This window comes from Dipodomys spectabilis, unplaced genomic scaffold (genome assembly GCF_019054845.1).
Source record: "Dipodomys spectabilis isolate Male_0828 unplaced genomic scaffold, ASM1905484v1 ptg000147l, whole genome shotgun sequence".
Classification (NCBI taxonomy): domain Eukaryota; kingdom Metazoa; phylum Chordata; class Mammalia; order Rodentia; family Heteromyidae; genus Dipodomys; species Dipodomys spectabilis.
The window spans coordinates 22,443,791-22,464,683 of NW_024870824.1; the positions used below are offsets into that span (position 1 = coordinate 22,443,791).

General features: G+C 45.7%; 1 pseudogene; it reads right to left on the reverse strand.

Annotated features, from left to right (window-relative positions):
* Positions 1-5,524: 5,524 nt before the first annotated feature.
* Positions 5,525-7,349, reverse strand: LOC122118068 (annotated as a pseudogene).
* Positions 7,350-20,893: the final 13,544 nt, after the last annotated feature.

Sequence of the window (20,893 nt, forward strand, 5' to 3'; positions counted from 1 at the left end):
AATATACAATGCAAAAAACACTTGACACTTTTTCACAATTGTGGAAAAGGATCAAAAAGGTCTGCTCTCTGAACAGGCATTACTTATGCACAAGATTTTTAAGGTGTCCTAAATTAATATTGATTTAAAGAATTCATAATAGTGGGGATTTCACCCCACTATTAAAAAATAAACAGAGATTGGACATCAAAGCTGTCAACTTTGTTATTCATCAGAGCAATTCTGATACTTAGAAAACTCAATTGAATTAGCTCCAGGATCAAAACATTAACTTTCCCCAATCAAAAAGGATACAATCAAAAACATACCTAGAGTGTTATAGAACAACTCTCAGCAAACAAGTCATTTTCATATAAGCAAAAAGTCACTTCTTTCCTCTCCCTTCTCACTGATCAAGGCCACACGATTTTCAAATGAATATCTACTGAGAGATCAGTTGTGCATTGGACAAAAGAAAGAAGGATGGCCAATAGACACATGAAGAAATGTTCAACATCCCTAGCCATAAAAGTAATGCAAATCAAAACAACATTGAGATATCACCTCACTCCAGTTAGAACAGCAAAAATCAAGAACTCTAACAACAACAGATGCTGGAGGGGATGTGGACAGAAAGGAACCTTACTTCATTGTTGGTGGGAATGTAAACTTGTTCAACCACTTTGGAAAGCAGTATGGAGGTTCCTCAAAAGACTCCACATAGAGCTCCCCAATGACCCAGCAATCCCACTTTTGGGCATTTACCCAAATGATCACAAACAAGGCCACACTAAAGCTACCAGCACAACTATGTTTATTGCAGCATTATTTACCATAGCTAAGATATGGAACCAACCCAGATGCCCCTCAGTAGATGAATGGATCAAGAAGATGTGGTATATATACACAATGGAATTCTATGCCTCCATCAAAAAGAATGACATTTCCCCATTTGTTAGGAAATGGAAAAGCTTGGAAAAAATTATATTAAGTGAAGTAAGCCAGGCCCAAAGAAACATAGGTCCCATGGTTTCCCTTATTTGCAATATCTAGTATAGGTATGAGTCAAGCAGAAAAAGTCAGAGAATGTGATGTTAGGAAAACGAACCCTCAAATATGTATTTTAATGTTTTTGTTTCTTTCATGCATGTGTTTCTAACGCATTTATAAGATTATCTCTTTGTTGCTTTGTATGTCCCTCTCCCACAGTGTAACCCCCGCTTTCACTATATTTGATGTCAGTATAACATGTGGAGGAGACGGGGACAAACAAGTCGTTTAAGGATTCAGGTGGACCTGTTGCAACAATGAGAAGTACAAAATGTCATGTCAAAACCAGCTTTACAATGTCGGTGGGGGGGGGGAGGGGGGGTATGATTGGGAGGGGGGGAGGGGGGAGGTTGGGAAGGGAGGTGAAGGGTAAACAAAGGAGGAGGCTGCAATGCTTGGTAAGAAATGTATGCATTATCCTGCCCATGTAATTGTAACCCCTCTGTACAGTATGTTCTCAAATAAAATAAAATAAAATTTAAAAAAAATAAATAAAAATGAAAACAAAATTTTCATTGAAGAATACTTATGTGCATGGCTTACACACTCCAGCTTCTTAATTTTATCCACCTCAAGAGCAAGGTAGATGCACAGTCACCTTGTGTAGATTACATTCTACTCCCCTGTAAAGCCAGTCAAGGTCATATTTAAGCATCTTCAGCAACAACAGTGCCTGAAGTGTGCAGCCATTTACAGACCACTCAATATGAGGGCATTATTATAACCAGCCTCTTTTGCCCACAACCCTGCATTTTCAGATAAGACAAGATAATTGTTTTGTTTTGAGAAAACCGAAGCTTGAATCTCTTAAAAGACCTGCAATTTACTGCAAAGTGACCCAGAGGTAACAAAGGAAGCAGGAGGTTAATGGCTGCCTGCACCAAAAGTCTCTCAATCATTCTGCAGTAAATAATTATGGAAAGTGACATGACAAGTAGCCATATGTGTACCACAGCTACAGCCAGTTGTACCACCTATATGCCTCCAACAGTTCCATAGGGTATTTGGGGGTTTTTGGTTTACTTTTCAGTTTGATTTTTGGTGCTATACAGACTGACATTTTGTTTGGTGCAGCATATGCACTGAAAAATCTGCTCACCAGATTTACCATTTCACTTGCTGAAATGATGAGAAGGGACAATAGAAATCTAAAGAGTTACATCTCTTCACAGAGACCGACTCTTTTGACTGTTTGAAAAAAAAGGCTTATCTCTGTAGCTAGTTTGAAATAAAACTCAATTTTTTGAAAAGGAGTCTTAGTTCCCTATTTCTAAGGAATGTAACTATTTTCATTAGCTGGGATGTTTGCCTAATTTTAAAAACAACTTCTAAAGCGTTTGTAGTAAGCAGCTAAAAACAAAACAAAAAAGTTAGTTGCTTCCCAGAGTTTGTATAATGCCATTATCTATTTCCTTTAATAAGCTAGTATTAATGAATGAATCTCCATGCTCTGCAGATTTCTATTGTGCCTAGTCACAGGAATGAGGATCAGTGAAATGCTACAATTAATCTACATTCTTCTGCAATCTTCCTACAGTGGAAGAGAGGCGATGAAACACCCCTGCAGGAAAAATAAACCTCAGAGATTGGTTTAAGACTTAAAAACCCACCACTAGGACATTCACACTTAATCTTACACAGGCAGATCAAAATTTTAATATAAATTACTTTTGCCAACACATAGCTTACGCATTCTTTGCTCCTTTTTTTGGAGGATTCTCAAATTGATATCTAAAGACTTACATATGATATATAACTGTTATATGTTCTAATGACTAAGAAAATTTCTCTGGTAACCAAAGCTGATGCCATATATGGTAGTGTTCTTGGCATATACTCTATATGCCTCAGACCACTTCCACATTCTTTCTATTCAGCTAATTATAGCTTAGTAGCCACTGGTAAAGGATTGTGAAGACCCTGTCATTTCTACAGAATAGAAAGGCAAGGCTAGTTACTGCAATTCAGCCAAATAAAAAGAAAAGAAAAAAATTAATAAACCACTCCCTTGAAAAGGAGAGGTACTGCACCTTTGCAAAATTGAACTGGCTCACTGCAGCTGAGCAACAGAATCACCACCGAAGCAAGAAAATAAGTTGGTCTATACAGGAATTGTACATGATTTGAAAATGCAAAAGTTACAGCGATCAACTAATAGCTGCAACCTTAATTTCCATTGCTGCCTCAATGGAAACTTAAACAGTTTTTTCAAGCCTAATGCTAGCTTCTCATCTCCTTTACTAAAACTAGGAATTTGTTCTCCGCAGCAAAGAAACAAAACACTCAAAACACATAGGTAAATACAGCAGGACATTATTGAAAACAGCTGCCTTGTGGTACAAAATACAGTACAAGCATACGGATGTCATTAAAACATCAAAAATACTATTGCTCCCATACAATTTAGGAAACATTCTTGGCAACGGAGAAAAATTGAAAAGAAAAGCTTTAAAAAATGTTTAAAAATTCTACTATGAATGATGTGAGTAGAGAAATAGTCTGAAAAGGGCACCAATGTTTGTGGCTCTTCTATTTCTTTGAACCTAAGATCAACATTATTTTGAGTCATAGTCTAGTTTTTTAAAAAAGCCTAATTTTATATACACAAGTATCTCCCTCTCAGCCACAAATACATGAAAATGACCTTTTTGTATATTACTTATTTCCCAATAAATACAAAAAGATTGTATAGATTGAATACCAAAATAAGATAATAAAAAGGATACGCAATAAATTAAAAAGGCAGCTCAAATAAAGGACAGGCATGCAGTTAATAAAAATACTAAGATTGTGGAGATGGGGTTACTTGCCTCCTGGTTGAGAAGGTGTCACACAAAGAATACCTGAAAACTTTGGAAAGAACATTAGCTCCCATTCAATTCAAAGTTTCCTAGGCCTGTGACATTTCTAGAAATACCTTTTGATGGGGTGGGATTAACTTGATTAACAAAAATCATTTCTACTGAAAATCCATTTAAAATATAGAAGAGGTGATCCATGAAAACCCCAACTTTTATTCTTGAAAGACAGCTGGATAAACTGGCCAATGCCAGTATGTTGCAATTTCAAGATGGTATAAAAATGCTTCCAGGATATAGTCAGCATATTCACGTTCACATCAGTTCCATTCACAGATGGATTTCAGCTTCCACTGGGTGCACTGCTTGAATCATTCATCCATCATTTGCTAACTTTGATTGTGAGGTACTAATAAGATGGATCAAGTTCTTAAAAATTTGTTTTAAAGAATAATTGATGCTGGAATTCTGAACCTGAAGATCTTTAGTATTTGAACAAATCCACAGATTAAACTGAAGGTGAATTAAGACTTCAGTTTTAGTTATTTCCAACTTCTCTGTGAGGATGCATATTCCATTAAAGCTCAGGCTTGTAGCCATATTGTTCCTTTTGCAGAAAATCATCAAGTTTTACAGTTAAAAATGCAGCCAACCAGTGGCTGTAACAGCCAAATTAGCCACAATTCACTGGCTCATATAGTAGAGCCATGGGATCTGGCTCTCATTCACACCAATGCCACTTCTTGGTAATGACCTCTACCTTTAGAGATCAAGGGAAGAACTTTAGTGAGCAGCAACCCATCCACTCAACGAGTTTGCCTTGTGCTTTATGCCTGACTTATTGTGCCTACCTCAGCAACCCCCAATGTAAAACTGCTTTTATTTTTTGAAAAAAAAATTCCTTTTGCCCAACTTTTAAACTATTTTAGTAATGAATTCTCTAGTTCAAGCATTGGCTTTTGAATTTTCGCATCCCGGAAAACAATTCTGCAAAGAAAAGACATGGGGCCAGGTTCCATGCAAAACCATTAAAAAAAATCCAATTTGTTTTGATTCACTGATGGCTTCTTGAATTCTTTTTTGCCTTGTCCATGATTGTGTAAAGTTGCATTCCTTTTCATAAACCTGGACTCTCAGGACTGGGTAACTGCAAAGGTCTCTCTGTCTCAAGAATTTCTGTGAAGATCTCGATCCAAAAGGCTAATTACAATGAAGGTGAAGGATAGACACTGCAACGGCGGCTAGGCCTGGAGAGATACTTTAGATTTACCCAGGTACAACACAAATTCAACTGTTATACACAGATGGATCTGGGTAAGTCAGATGTGTTTAGGGGCCCAGACTCGAAATCTATCCCCTTCAGGATTATCTAGATGAGCTTAGGAACCTCGGGTGGGAAATAGAAGCTAAGACTCTTGCAGGTGAGGAGATGCTGTTGTCCTCTCTTTGCAAGTTGCTGTCAATTTCTGGAACTTTACTGCTTTACTCACTGTTCAAGACTGTTGTCTTATGGTTATTTCTCTTAACTATATTATTTTTTTTTAATTTTGTTGGGTTTTTTTTCTCCCTTGGTGGCCTCCCGGGCTCCCTCTCCACTAGCTCACAGGGGAATGAGCAAGAATGGGAACTAGCCACGGGGATGGGGGATGGGGGTGAGGGTAACAGGGTGGGGGAGGCCAGGGGGGAAAGCTGCCATTTCAATCCTCATCCACCTCCTCGCCTTAGGACTCCTCACCCTCCCCCCCAGCACGACGCTCATAAAGCTTATTCCTCTGCTGCTCCTGGATTTCTTTCATCTCATCCGCATACCGGCAGAAGACGCCACCAAACTTGCCCCAGGCCTTGAAGGGCACGGTGATGGCATTGCAGTAGGACGGCTTCACCTCACTCACACGTAGAAAAACTCCGTACTTGTTGCAGCCCACATCGAAGAAGAAACGTTTGGAGACCACAGTAATAGAGGTGCCCTCCGGGAGTTCCCCGCACAACCCCCCCCCCCCACACCCCGCCCCCGGGGCTGCCGGCACCCCCTCTTGGGCCTCCGGCCAGCTCGTCTTCCTCGCCTCCCTAGTCGTTGATGAGCTTGGTGAGCATGTCGGAATTCGATGAGACCTTGCGCAGGCAGCACTGGAGACCTTGCGCAGCTCTGGAGGCCGCCAGGCCCGGGGCCTGCGCCAAAGCCGCGGCTGCCGCGGTTGAGGGTCTGGCGGATGCGCAGGAAGCGGCAGCGCTGGTTCTCCTTGAGATCCAGGTAGTATTTGCAGTTCTCGCGCACCAGGAACTCGCTCTTTTTTTTTAATTTAATTTTATTTTATTTGAGAACATACTGTACAGAGGGGTTACAATTACATGGGCAGGATAATGCATACATTTCTTACCAAGCATTGCAGCCTCCTCCTTTGTTTACCCTTCACCTCCCTTCCCAACCTCCCCCCTCCCCCCCACCCAATGCTTCCCCCCCACCCCCCCACACCGACATTGTAAAGCTCGTTTTTGACATGACATTTTGTACTTTTCATGGTTGCAACAGGTCCACCTGAATCCTTAAACGACTTGTTTGTCCCCATCTCCTCCACGACTTATACTGACATCAAATATAGTGAAAGCGGGGGTTACACTGTGGGGGAGGGACATACAAAGCAACAAAGAAATAATCTTATAAATGCGTTAGAAACACATGCATGAAAGAAAAAAATACATTAAAATACATATTTAAGGGTTCGTTTTCCTAACAACACATTATCTGACCTTTTCCGCTTGACTCATACATATACTAGATATTGCAAATAAGGGAAAACATGGGACCTATGTTTCTTTGGGCCTGGCTTACTTCACTTAATGTAATTTTTTCCAAGCCTTTCCATTTCCTAACAAATGGGGAAATGTCATTCTTTTTGATGGAGGCATAGAATTCCATTGTGTATATATACCACATTTTCTTGATCCATTCATCTACTGAGGGGCATCTGGGTTGGTTCCATATCTTAGCTATGGTAAATAATGCTGCAATAAACATAGTTGTGCTGGTAGCTTTAGTGTGGTCTTGTTTATAAACATTTGGGTAAATGCCCAAAAGTGAGATTGCTGGGTCATAGGGGAGTTCTATGTGAAGTCTTTTGAGGAACCTCCATACTGCTTTCCAAAGTGGTTGAACTGAGGAGCGCCGGGCCCGCCGCCCTCCTCTGTGCCCACTGCCAGCTGCTGGAGACTGCTGGGGCCCAGCTGTCCGTAGTGCTCGATGAAGTCGCCCAGCCAGTCGGAAGTTGGCCGCCACCAAAATGGACAGCTTGTGAGGCGGCTCTTGGAGCCGCCCGCGCCCACCTCGGCGATCTTCAGGAAGCGGCCCTTGGCGTTCTGCTTCACGTCCAGGTCGAAGCGCTTGTTCTGGATGTCCAGCCGCTTCGAGGGCAGCTCCTGTGTCTCCTGCTCGCCGCCACCACGGGGTGCGGGCTAGAAGCCTCCCTGCCAGCTGCCGCCGCCGCCACTGCCGCCGCGCTCGCTGCCGCTGTCGTTGTCCACCATCTTCTCTGCTGCCGCCTCGCTGCCGCCCGCTGTGCTCCAGCCCCCACCCTCCGCCCTGCGGCTCGCACTCCTGGGCCCCCCAGCCTTGTCGGCCTGCTCCTCACGCGCTCCCGCCGCTCATCGCCAGCCGCCGCCGCCGTCCCCCATCCCCCAAGGAGAATTCTTGTGTGCTGGGCCAGTGGCTGTTGCTGAGCTGGGGTACTATACCCAAGTGGGCTTCCAGGTGCTGGCCAATGGTGGCAAGACTGTGGCCTGTCATCATAGGGCACCACCACCATTGGGTGGCCACCTTCCAGGCTGCCTTTGCTGACCGTGATGACCGAAAGGCCGCCATACTTGCTGCCAGTGGTGAATAAGCCCATTTTATAGAGAGGAATTACTATTCTTAAGTGCAAAGCCTGGCATTGGTTGAAGGTCACTCGGCTGGAATGTATGGATTTGTACTCTGCTCATGCGACTTTAAATTGAGTCTCAGACTTGAGCACCATCCACTGCAGGGCTGGTTGGAGCAACAGCTGGTCGGGTTTCTCCCTCAGGATCTCTGACTCAGTGTGTGTCTGTAAAACCCACTCTTACCTTTCACCTTCTACCTTGGGTAGCTTACATCAGGGTCTTTGGTTGAGTGCCAGGCTGTGCCTGCTGCCTGCTGCCTGTTTGCAGGTTGGCCTGCTCTGCAGCCAGCAAAAGCTGAAAGTGTTTCATGTACCATGCACACCAGAGACTCTAATGCATCTATGCCAACATCCTGAGGGCCACTGCCCAGCAGAGAGCACAGCTGAGCCTCAGAGACCTAGAAAACCTCTCTTGGAATGCTGGCTCTGTTCCCTCTTCCTTTTTGTCACACTGTCAAAAAACCTATGTGTGCTAGACCAAGGAGTGGGTGGCTAGGCCAGTCCCTAATGGGACTTTGTTGCTGTACCCTCATGCACTTCTACCTGCCACATCCTGGGCTCGCAACCCACTGGTATAAGTGCTAGATAATCAGGCCACCACTTCACACTTCAGGACAAAAGAAGCTCACCTGAGGTCTTGGTGCAAAGTCTACATGTCCAGGGCTTGTGTTACTAACCACATCCTCACTAGGGGATCAATAGTGTACTCTCTGGGACTTCTTCCTCTCTGGGAATGACCAGGCCTTGCTTTATTCACAGGAGTGGCATCTTAGGCAGATCCAGGAGATGCGCAGCATGGATGTGTGCCTGACTTTCATGTAGAGACTTAGATGACTGAGCCAGGCATGGATGGACAGGGAAATGCTTCTGCATCCAAGTTGCCTTGATGAATTCTTACTTAGAAGATGACCTGGCTCTAAGCAGATCTCAAGGGGAAAACAAGAGTAGATGGGCTGGGCCACATCTGTAATTCTAGCACTTAGGTGGAAGAGATAGGTAGAGAGCAGCTGGAGGCCAGACTTTAACTTCATAGTGAGATTGTCTCAAAAGAAAGCCAACGACTGAGGAGGTAGATCAGTGGTTAAAGCAGTTTTCTACTGTGTGAAAGTGTCTGAGTTCAATTCCCAGCATTCTGAGGACAGCATAGACACAAGCTCTGTTTCCTGACCTCCTTTCAGAGGTAAAGGACCTAGCCACTTGATCAAGGTGCTTTACAATGAGAAAGACGCCAATAGTACCTCAGTCCTGCACTGCCATTGAGCCTTCCCAATCTGTCTGTCCACTGATATGGACCAAGTCATCACTTCTGCTTCCCCACCACTAGGCCAGGGGACCCTTCCCTGTCTGTTCCTTCTCAGAAGGAACACAAGCCATGCTTCTCAGGTAGAACCAGAGTATTTTTGGCAGTTCCTTGGACCTGTTAGTCAGTCCATGGACCTCAAGGAATCTGCTGTTCAGATGTGGATGTGTAGGGACTGACAAAGCCACAGCTGAGGACAGAGATGGGGCCAGGGTCGCAAGGCTCCTTCCCCATTTGCACTTATCTCTGGATTACACCCAGCCATGTCCTCTGCTGCTCCGATACTGGAGATCGCTAGCACTAGGGGATCACACTGTGCATCTGTGGATTCTGATCTATGCCAAAGCATAGCCATTGGGAGTTGGTAAGGATTGCTGAAGAATGTCCTCTGGGGTTGTGGGGGGGCTTTCATGATGTGGTGTGTGTTGGCACAGGCATGGGCAGTTCATAGGGAGTGCTGCCAAATCCCTCTTGAGGACCTCCTGCTTACCTGTGATCCTGGCCATGGTTACAGCTGGACTTGAGGTGGTTAGGTTGTGAGCTGACAGATCAGAGACCTTCTCTAAACAGAGCCCTGACTTATCTGGAGGGACGAATTGGCCCTGTCTGATGGCCTGGTAGCTGCTACCCAGCTCTGGCTCTTTTGGCTTAGTGGGTGTGGAGGCCATGGTGCAGGTGAGGAAGGTCCTTTCCTTCTGGCAGCCCAAGGAGGAGATTTGGTTTGTCCCTACCTCTGGGCTTTGCATTTTTGTCTTATAAGCTTAAATGTCTTTGGTCCTGGAGGAGCTCGGAGTCTAGAAGCAGAGAAATGACACAGTAAGTCCTGACAAACTTGCTTGTCACTAGTGGCAAAAGGTAGCCCAAGGTGTAGGCTGTCAGGCATTCTGGACCTCAGACATGCAATTATTCTAGTCCAATGCCATCAAGACCTGCCCTGCAGGCAGAACACTTATGTCATGGGATGATATGGTGTAGTAAACGCCAGGTGGCTTTGCCATGGAGATGCTCTCCAGGGTCAGACTCTTGAGTGGGGGTGGGCAACTTCACCTACCCCTACCAAAGGCTGAAGGGCATTCTTTCCACTAGGAAATAGCATTTTGTCATTAGTGGGGAGGGAGTTTGGGGGACAGATTGCGTAAGCAGGGTACAAGCAAGATAGCTGGTAGCGAGTGGTGAAAGCTGCACTGCAGAATGATTAACAGGAGGCTGTAAACAGTTTACAAGGAGCCTTGAGTAGGTTGAGGTTTAAGGGAGCTCAGTGGGTGAGACCACAGGCAGAGAGATTAGTGTTCAAGGCTAGGACTGAAAGGGTTTTGGAGAATCGTGAGGGAACTGAGTTTGAGGTAGCAGAGGTAGGATTGGGCTTGGCTGTATGGGCTTGTGGATGCAGGAGCATTAGGGTTGGGACGTGAGGGAGTGGTGGCATTCTGGCCTATGCACATGGCATAAGTGAAGAGGGAAGGTACAGGGAAAGGACGTCTGAGGGCTCACTGGAGTCTGGGGCTAGGCCCTTGTATTGGGCCACTGAACCAGATGTGCTCGTAGTCTCTGAGTGATGCCTCCACCCTTGGGAAGCAGACACACAGATGAGCCTTTTCCAGGTTGCACCTACATACATTCAAGCATTTGATCTGTGTAGAGATCTGTGGTCCCATTGTGTGTGGTCAGGTTGAATTGGCCCAGGTCACTGGACAGGAATATAGACATCCTTTGCCCATAGGTCAGCTCTGAGGACCAGCAGAGTGGCAGAAGCACAACTGGAAGCTCGGTCCATGGAAAATCTGCACTATCCTTATCCTCCTTTTCCAAAGCCTGAGGTATCAGACCCAGCAGGACAAGGCACTGCTGTCAAGGTACATGGGATATGATCCCTCAGTGGTTGCTTTTGAGGGTGTGAAATTGAGGTAAGCTGGGCAGTAATCCTTATCGACCAGACTCAAGTTTTCATTTTAGACACAGTACAGGAGGCATTAGCTGGTGAGTTACTGCTCCCATCGCTCAGCTCCTTGGAAATTTGTACTGACCAGCCCAGTACTGTGAGGCCCATACAGGCCCATCATCCTTCCCCCTCTGGGACAGGTGGGAGGCCTCACAGGGACAGACAGCAAAGGACAGGGTCCTTGCTGTCCCAGAGCCTTCATTTGGATTAGCTTGTCACTTGACACTGGGAGGCAATTCTGGCCTCACTGTCATCTCTCATCCCACATGCCCACAAGCATGCCATGCCAACCTACCATCAACAATACAAGTCTTTGGGCTCTGTTCCTGTCAGGGAAGGTGCCAGGCCCATTTGCATCCACGGGGCCACAAACAGCCCCAACAGCAGCCACCCCATTCCCCTCCCTCCCACCCTCATTCTTCTTACTGCCCACATGCCACCCCGGTCTTTTCAGACTTGTGCACAGGAGATGATCCCAGCTGGCAAACATCAGCTGACCCTCCACCTGCCTCAGTGTGACCACTAGGCACCTGCGTTGGTCACTCACTTGGGTGAGTGTGTGTGCACACTTGTTCCCACACAACACACTAAAACTGGGTCAGGCTTAGACACAGTCACACAGAGCTTTCTCTGCAATTACCACAATGCCCTAAGCTCCTTCCTTCCCCAGACATCCTTGAAAATGAGATCACTGAAAAGGGCCCTGTGCCAATGTAATCCTGGCCCTGTCTCCATGCCCACTATCCAACACTCCCCCAGTTTAGACACTCATCACAGGTGAAAGAAGCTCGCTACCGACATGTGAAATGAGGTATCACAAGAGCTGCATCTACTCAACTGCATTTCACTTGGCATGCTTTGGCTGAATTCTGACATGTCCCCTCCTAGCCAGTCCCGGGCCCAATACTGCCTCTCAGCTCTGCTGCCAGGGGCCTAACACCTTCCTCACCTTTTGTAGGCTTTCACACGTGTGTATGTGTGTGTGTGTGTGTGTGTGTGTGTGTGTGTGTGTGTGTGTGTGTTAATCCCATGATCCTCCTCAGTTCCCCTTTCTAAAAGTGGTAGAGTTTTTCTGAGCTCCTGCCAGAAAGCCTCCAGGGGAATGGGTCTTACTTTGCCAAGAGATTCTGCCCATACCTGGAGAGAAAATGGGATGATGGTTCTCATGATTGTGGAGGACATGTACACCATATGGACAGTAACAAAGGGTACTTGTTGCAGATGCCCAGGGGGTATCCACAACCCTTTTGGCCCCATGGAGGCACGGTGCTCCAGCAAACAGGCCCTGTGAGTGACTAGGTGATCCTTGTCCTGCAAGGCTCTCACTGATGTGGCCAGCTGGAGCACACCCAGGTCTCACCCAAGTGGACATGTAGGTCTTTGCAGAACCAGCTTTCACTCCTCTTCATCCCTTCACTGGCCTCTTTGTCATCTCTCCTCTTACAAGCCCCCAGGTGCACCCACTCACTCAACTTCCAGCCATCAACCCTGCAAGTCTGTGGGACTTGAAGCTGCCTGGGAAGGTGCCAGGCCCACAAACTACCATATAACCACAAATAGCCTCAACAGTTACCACACAGCATTCTCCATCCCCTCCCAACCAATGCTTCTTTCTGGCCTTATGCCACTCCCTGTCTTTTCAGACCTAGCAGTTATATAAACACATGCTAGAAAGGGCTGGCTGCATCTGCCTGTATGAGGCTCTCCCATGGAGTTCCTAGTCTCTGTCCTCCCATTTCAGTGGAAACATCTGGAGGTGAGGCTGCAGGTGAAGGCGACTGGCTTGGTGCTGTTCCTTCCAAAGAAGGGATATCCAGCCTTAGGTACAAACACACACACACACACACACACACACACACACAGGTGAAAGCCATTCAGGGGCAGAATACTGTGTGTTGTGTATGGCGGAGACACCAGAAGGAGAATGTGTGTGTGTGTGTGGAGGGAGGCAGCATCGTGGAAGGCCTGATGTGGATCCTTTGGGGACTGATCTCCTGAGCTCTGCCGGCACTGCTCTTAGCACTGGCTTGCGCCATCTTCCAGCTCCACTGACATCAGAGCAACAGCCATCACCACAAATGCACTGACCACAAGCTTCTGCATGCAGGGAATCTTGCCTAAGGGCTCTTCAGACAGCTCCAGAACTAAGCCCCACGTTGCACCAGCCCCTGCCACACACCTGCCTGCCCTCTTACTCATTAATCCTCTGCCTTCTTTCCCTACTGTTTCCTTTGTTTCTACTGTTCTTATTGTTAATTTCAAGAAAAAAAAAACTGGCACACAATGACATCTCTCTGGTGGAAAAAAGTTCCAATCCGTGGCCCCAAATCATTTTCGAGTTGGTGCAGCCCCTGGCACTGTCTACTAGGGAACACAATCCTTGAACAGTTACCCTTCAGAGGACCTCCCCACTCGTTGCCTCCTTGTTTTTGGCAGTCAAGAAGCTATCCAACCTTCCTTATTCTGGATTCCTTACCTTTTTGCTGGTAGCCTGTTATCTGCCCATATTAGTAGGAGTAGTACCTCTGATTTAGGTCACAGGCCTCTGTGTCCCAACAGTAAATGGAACTCAGAACCAAACTCACAGGGCATCTTCCTAAGGTGGCAGGGAATTTTGGAGGACAGGAGTGCAAAGGAAAACACGGAGGGAATGGCATACTCCAGTTGTTGCCCAGTCCAATGCAAGGAGAACTACTCTGGAGGGTACATGTTGGGGAGACATTCCTGGAGCCCAAAGTTCACATAAAGTCCTATCAGCAGTTCTGTCACACAGGGATTCATGAGGGGGAAAGAGGAAGGGAGAGCCTGTTTGTCTAAAGACATGACCAGCCCATGTCTTATCTTCTGCTGATGACCTCACATGAACAGTTGGAACTAACACACACAAGCCCTTACAAAACAACTAGCATGTGTGCAAACCAATGCACACAGTCTTCAGATAGCATTTCTGGCCAGCATCCTGGCAGGTAGGTTGGAAGGAGCTGCTGGCTAGCACTGAAGAGAATGTAGAATGGCATAGGCGGACGACTGGGAGAACTCTCCCTAGATGAATCTGTGCTAGCTTGGAGAACCCATCCAAGCTCTGAAGAAATAGGTCACTTGAATTAATAACAGCACCAATGCTGGGGTTTCCTGCCACAGGGACTTTTGCACAATTCATCAGGATATCTTGGCAAGACTACTTACTCCTAACAGCACTGGGAAGACCAAGGGGTTAGAAGGCTCTAGAATGTCCTCGCAGACAGCACCAATGGATATTTCCAGTCCAGGGCTAGCAGGAAATAGTGTGTGAGGGAGAGGGACAGTAGATTTAGGAAGGGAGGTGAGGGGGAAGCGGTTGGACAGTCCCAATCTCTGTCAGAGAGACTGCAAGAACCCTAGCAAAATCTTTCCTTTTCCTCAACAAAACAGGTATGGATATCTCATTGTGGAAAGCACTGCATCTGGCTTAGACATTCACCTGTGAGCAGAAACAGAGAAAGGAACCTCTGGCACCACCAGACATAGACCTCCTGACCTCCCTGACTGAACCTGACTAACCTGACTGGTTCTCCTGTGGCATGAATTCTGCCAGCCATTGTTTTGCTCACCAATGGATGCCATCCTGCAATGTGCTCCTCATGGGCCTGCTTTCCTAGAGGAAGGTTCATCACATGCCATGTTTACCCTCTGCATTCTCAGTGAAAGATAGGTGGCTTCCTTCAGGGCACTGAAGCAAAGACAAGGTCTTTAATTAGAAAAAAGAAAGAATTTCACAGGAATAAGAGCAGGGGGATATTCAGAGCGACTTTAGTAAGGAGCCATAAATGTCTGTTCCACACCTATATATGCTCCACTCCCATACTGAGTTTTATCACAACACCTAATTCTATCACATGCAATGTGACAGAGGCGTCCCAGGAAGGAAAGTCCTTCAGAGTATTACCACCAATTAAACATAAAAAACCCAGAAGAAATGACATGGCTCAAGAGCTAGTCAGTGTCACCCTTCAGGACAAAACCTCCGTGACAGTTTCCTGGCCTTGAGTTTAAGCTCTACAACTGGCACTGAAATAATAATAGTAATAATTCTACAGAGATACAACAGATTTGTGGCATTGGATAAGATGTCCACTCAAATCAGGTGATTGAGATAGTTAATATCTCTGAAAATATTTTTTTGTGGAGTCCTACTTTTCTTATCTTTGGGGCCAGGTGATCCTTGCTCTAAGTTTAGCAGTTGCATTACTACGTTGGTTTCCATTCTGTGGTTGCTGGTGGCAACTTCAGTCTGAAAGAATTACAGCCCTGCATGCCCCTGTGGAAAGCATTGGAGACCACACGAAGCCTTTACCAGCTTGTTACCATCAGACAAAGTGTTGGCACAATCATCATCTCATGCTGAACCAGACAGTCATGACGCAGAGAAGCCATGCTGCTGAAAGGAAAACCTCCCACTCCTACTGCTTTAACTCATGCCAACGTGCACTTACTTTTCATAATGTCACCCATTCAGTACTGCCATACACATGCAATCACACTGTGCATGACTGTGAGGGACAGCACTGCAGGAACTGCTGATTTCACTGTATCTTGTTCCTTCGTTTTTCCTAGTACTACCCCAGCAAGGGGTAGTAAAACAACCACTGGGCCAAAGAGAAGCTGCACTTATAGGCTATTTTTCTAGAGTGGGTGTACCATTTGCACTCTGCTGCCATTGGATGAATGTCTGAATCTCTCTGATCTTAACTAATATCACTATAACAAACATTGCTAGTGCAAATTTTTGTGAGGTCTGAGGTTACACCTCCAGTGTGCTTCAAATAGGTAATGGCATCCAAAACCCTGCCATGTGTTTGTCATCTATATTTGATGGTGGTCAAAGCTGACCGTACAAGTCTTTTGCTCACATTGCAGTTAGGTTGTATTTCTGTGTTCTGACCATGGAGTTGTGAGCCATGTTCCAGAACATTTTATTGGACTGTGCGAGGTGACAAAATCAGAAAAAGCTGAAGGTTGCTCAAAGTCTAAATTTTTCAAGGACAAAGCTGAGATTCAAACATGGGCAGTGCGTGCTTAGACACCATCGTGAGCAGTTGCTCACCACAATCATCACTGTGGGCACAGATGGACAGCCATTCAGAGGCACAGGTACCTCCTAGCATTATTAATTATGCGTACCTGTGACTAGTCTAGCTGATCTGAGGACAGCTAAGGATTGCTTTAACTCACACACTAATGGGCTAATAAAAGTGACAAGGTTTCATTATACTACAAGGTATTTTATACTCTGGATTCAATACTTTGGACAAGGAGCACTAAATTGTGACTGTATCACTTTTTGGGAGGCAGCAGGGGAAGCAAGTGAACAGTCTCTGAAATGTGAAAGGTCATGAGCTACCACCTCCTATCCACATCCTAAGGCCCCTTTGCTAGACAAGAATGCATCTCCTCCCTAAAAGCATCCCCAGAAGAATGGCCCAGTATGGACCTAAGGAGGTTCTGTAAGCATCCAAAGAAAACCAGGTTTCAAGTGACTCAGTGGCAACAATAGATTTGCCAACCAACTGCCACCATTAGGAGGTCAGAGTGAGTTTACTTTGTGGCTTGGGTAGTAGCAATTGGAGGCTGACTTGATGGGTCTTCTGAAGAACCCAGCAGGGTTAAATAAAGTGGCCAAGCAGATTGACACGCCACAGTACCTGTGCCCACATCACTCAGTACCTTATCACTAGGTGGTTCTACAGACTACCTGACAGTGCACAGAGGAAGGCTGCATAGCCAAGTGCTCAGGATACACTGACCAAAGGTCCTTGCTGAGGAACAGAAATGAGCAGAAAAAGCTCAGCTCCTCAGTAACCTGGACTCTCCCATTGGGTGAAGCACAAAAACTCTGAAGACATACAGGCCTGTGTTCAAGTCCTATTTCTAATACATTGGAGCAGATTAAGCCAGAGCTCAAGTTCTGGTACAAAGCTGTGATAATATCCATGTCTGTTAGGGAGAATTCACATGTTGCTTGTTATACTCCAAGCTCAGTGCTAAAGGAAGCACATGTCCACAGACACAGATAGCTCTCATTCACTCATTGCCAATCTGGACACAGGTGACAATGCTGAACCCCAGAACCCAGACTGTTCATAAGAGGCCCTAATCCTTTCACCAACTTGGCAAAGTGAGACCTGTATTTCCAGCAAAGCAGAGGAACCGCAAATTGCAGAGTCTCTGGAATTCCAGCACAAGCTTCTTAATCCTGATTCTTCACAATCTCTATAAGCTTAGTGCCCATCCCTCATGGTCACTATGTTGACTGACTGTGGCTGAAGGCTCAGCCAATGCCAGAGGTAAAGGCAGCTTTCGGTGGTATGCACAGGGTGCCTAGTGCCTGGGCCTCCAAACATTAGTGAGAACTAAGAGCAGAAAGTCTGTGGTCAGGCCTTCTGAGCCCCATGCAGGACAGCAGCCGAACAACTGCCTTATCTTCAGCCACAGAACCAGGGGGACTGTTATCAGACTCAGCCAAAACACACAGGCTCAGAGTTGCAAAAGAACCAAGTTTCTGAACACTATAATCAAATTCCACTCAGAAGTGAACCGGATGGAGACACATTCATCTACAAATACTGATAGATGGTAACCTGCCTCTATAAAACCTTAAACGAATCAAAAGATGGGGAAGATAAGGAGTAACAGCCTTCCCTGATAATCCTATAATGGAAATGCATGCAAATACATGCTCCTTCTGAATAACTTCCTACTGACACTCTGCAAGCTCTTTGCTTGTCATGGAAAAAGTTACCCTGCTGCCTAACCAGCCAAGACCTTCTTATCCATCCACTAAGGCTCAGTGGTAGAGTGCTCAGAGTGCAGAAGGCACTGGGTCCAAGCCCCAGCATTTTTCACACACAGGAACACCACCACTATATTGTGACACATGATCCTGATCAAGGGCTGTCAAAAACCAGATCCACAATCCTACAAACAGCCCTAAAGAAAACATTCTGTTTGTTCTGAGATAAGGACATTTAGTTGAATATTAATATGGCCCATCCCCTCTCCTGCCATTGAGAATGACTCAGGAAGTTTGCTGTCTCTAGGACACCAGCCCAAGCAGAAGCAGCACAAGCTTCATCAGCAGGTCCAACCTGTAGCTCCACAGAACCAAGAACATTATGCAAGACAGTCAATTCAGTCAACACTACTTCAAGATGTGTTTCATCGGTAACACAGGTCAAGCCATAGAGATCACAATGGCAGAAAACTCAACAACATCCACTTCTGGCTGTTGGTAATGCTCTGGTAAAAGAACTACTCTTCCGAAAGACTTAATGGCCTTTGGATGAGGCTCCATCAATGCTTGATACAGGATGCATGGTGTACTTCCCCTCCCTTGTTCACCCACAGCTCAGTGTGTGTAGTGCAGTGACTACATAAAGACAAGTGGGAGCCCAGATTACACAGGCACCATACAAATTCTAGGGAAGAGACCTTTCAGGACCCACACCCACTGCATCTGGGACAGACACCAAGTCACTGAGTCAGCAAGCCCAGCAAGCAGCAGGCATTCAGCAAACTGGGTCTCAAAGAAGGAAAATGGTAACATCTGAAAGAGTGTGCCCCAAGACCACTGATATTCTATGGGACCAGAGTACAATGGGCAGGAGGCAACATTTGTCTTCCAAACATCAACTTCCTAAAATCTGCAGGATACTGCCTTCACCCCTCCCCTCTATGCTGAGGGATCAGTGTGCTAAGATTGTGCTGCAAATCTTCTTGTAGCCCTGATTAAAACTGAAAAATACTGAAGAGTAAGAAGAGGAACAGCCAGCAGGTGGCATGTGAACTACAGGGTAGCCAAGAAAGAATAGCAGAGGCCAATTTACAATGACATGAGAACAAACAATGAAATGAGAAGGCAAAATCAACAGCTTATCAGGAGCAGGAGAAAAAGACACCCAAGTGGCAGGAGTCAGGCAGCTGGCCCACACTGCCATAGAACCATAATCTGCTCCCACAGGAAAACCCTTTGCAGCTGCCAGCACTGCCTGCCAGCCAGCCTGACACCATGCTCTGCATTCTACCATTCGGCCTCTAATCCATTTCACCCAAATTTCTGCTCAGATGTCCTTATAAGATCCCTAGGCTGGGTGCTGATGGCTCACACCTGTAATCCTAGCTATTTAGGAGGGTAAGATTTGAGGATCACAGTTCAAAGCCAGCCTGGGCAGGAAAGTCCGTGAGACTCCTATCTCCAATTAGCTACTAGAAAACTAGAAGTGGCACAATGGCACAAATGATAGATCACTCGCCTTGAGCTGAAGAGTACAGGGACAGGCATAGTACCAAAGTTCAAGCCCCATGACCGACAATAATAAGCAAATAAATAAATAAGTATATAAATAAATAAATAAGATCCCTAGGAACATAGCTCTTTGGCCTTACCAGGTCTCCTAGCCCCATGAATGGGATACTGACCTGCCACCCAAGACCAGCACAGCCAACCCAGGACACTAGGGCCAAGAGCAATGTAATGACTCCAACTACTAAGAGTAAGGCTCCTCATCCTGGATGCCTGGCTAGTTCCACTTCAGTGTCTGACAGCTGCTGGGTACCCCATGCTCATTGGTCACCCTACCTGTCACAGAGTCCATGTGCACCAGGAGCAACACAGAGCAATGAGCCACAGCCATGTGAAGTTAGAACATAAATGACCAGCACACAGAGTATAAAACAAAACCAACCTTGGAAAAACACACAGAATCAGGCAGGGGAGGTACTGGGGACCTCACTTTAGACACCGGAGATGCCAGTGAATATAGCCCATGGTGACTGCTTGCCCACAGAGAGTAAAACATTGGGTATGTCCACAGGACACACTGAGCTCACGTTTCCTCCCAGGGTGGTTGCATCAAATCTGGGAGCCCAGGAGTCCTGAGACAGGGCAGAGAAAATGAGTGACAGGGACAAGCCTGCTGCTGGAGCCTTTATTCCCCAACTTCTCCCTAAAGAAAAAGCATGAGCTATTGAATCCACACTTGTGACCCCGCAGAGGCTATACAACCATGCATATCATGCAGAGCTCTGGTCCACGGGGATCTCTGGGCAGACAGCGATCTGTTACTTGTCACAGCAGTTAGTACAGAAAGTACCTCACTTTAAGCACACACTTTTCCTTTCTCTTGGTAGTGCATTCTGTTTCATACAGTAAAATGAAGAGCAACGCCAGGTTCTACTACCAAATCACTTCTCATGCCATTCCATCCAACAGTATGTTGAAAGTGAAAAAAGGAATCTTTGTCATTTTTTAAAGCAAACTGATGTAATTATGTCCAACATAACCAGCTAATTCTTTTTTTTTCTGAGGGGTCCAGTCGTAGGGACTGAACTCTGGGCCTGGGCGCTGTCCCTCAGCTCTTCAGCTCAAGGCTAGTGCTCTACCACTTGAGCCACAGCGCCATTTCCAGCTTTTTTTCTTTCTGTTTAAGTGGTGCTGAGAAATAGAACCCAGGGCCTCAGGCATGCAAGGCAAGCGCTCTACCACTGAGCCACCTTCCCAGACCCAAACCAGCTAATCCTTTAGCTTATTTTTTATAATTATCTTTAAGTAGTTGTACAAAGAAGTTCCCATTCTACAAAATAGTATATGAGTACAAAGTGTCTGACAACATTGTCACTCTCTTAACCCATCCCTTCTCTCACTTTTTTTATTTAATTGAGATTAGGTGATTACATAAATTTCACATATTTACAGTATTGTGAAATAGTGATACTTAGAGTCACAATCACATTTTAACTTTCACAAGGCAAATTGTCATTATCATGGTCTATATAGTTTGTGAATTCTATGAGCTTTGTCAATACAAGTTATTTTTTCCACATCTGGTGATGTTTACATTTCTTTCTTTTTGCTTATTGTAGGATGTTTCCACTTATT